The following is a 1,105-nucleotide window of genomic DNA, read 5'->3' on the forward strand; positions in this document are numbered from 1 at the left end:
GGCATCAATAAATATTCTTTCCACCAAAATACATTCGTAGTTCACTTTCATGAAATAGCATAAACAGTGAAAGAGATCTATTTATGTCAGAGTACCACGATGGGGTAATGGTAAGTTTACGGACTTAAAGGTGGATATGAGAATTTGAGAAATTTACTATTTAGTATCATTATTTCTGCCCCCAATGGGACAGCGGTAAGTCTATGGATTTACAACGCTAAAATCGATGAACCGCGGTAGACACAGTAGATAGTCCAGTGTACTTTTGCTTAAATAACAATATATAAAACTATATATCTCAAGAGAGAGACAAGTCTCACTCCGGAAAATTCTAAAAAGTTCAAAACCTCTTTTCTTACTGGGCGAAGTCCTCACTTCCATATACACAACTTCTGCGTATTTCCAACGGTGCAAGGAACAGACTTCATTCATAGTAGTTGTAGGCGATGAAGAAGTAGACTAACCGTCGACCTTCTCCTCCAGTGGTGGAAATCTAGGATCATAATCAGTAAACAAACTTTTAGATTGTTCACTAGCACCTGCAATACACACTTTACCACGATCCGACAAAGAGCGTGATCGAATAATCTCATCATCTAAGGTAGCAGGTTCAAGAAGAACACCACGATCCACCTCCATTATCGAATAGTTCTCCATTGAAACCTCTGTATGTAACTTAGAGATAAGGCTTTCATCAGTGAGTTATTTGCCATGAATGCACAACAAATTCAACATAGTCACTTAATATAAATGTAACCTCATAGTCCCCCGGATAAATGACAGTAGATGAAACAGAAGCAGAACAAAACTGAGAAATAACAGCTTGCACAAGCTGTCCTTGATTAATTTTAGGAGAATCCACAAACACTGTTATTTTCATATCTTCTATAAAACCATATTGAACAAATCTAGCTTCAACAGAAGCTCTGGAATTAATAAACCAAGTCCAGAAACTTCCACATTTAAAATCACAAACAAAAACTACACAACGCGATAAAACAAGAAGAGTAAGTCACTAACTAAACATGAAATCAGATCTGATAAAAAAAAAAAACAACGTCTGTACTCTGAGACAGCAGAACGCGATTAATCTAAAAATACACTT

Source organism: Limulus polyphemus, unplaced genomic scaffold (assembly GCF_000517525.1).
Source record: "Limulus polyphemus unplaced genomic scaffold, Limulus_polyphemus-2.1.2 Scaffold10935, whole genome shotgun sequence".
Classification (NCBI taxonomy): domain Eukaryota; kingdom Metazoa; phylum Arthropoda; class Merostomata; order Xiphosura; family Limulidae; genus Limulus; species Limulus polyphemus.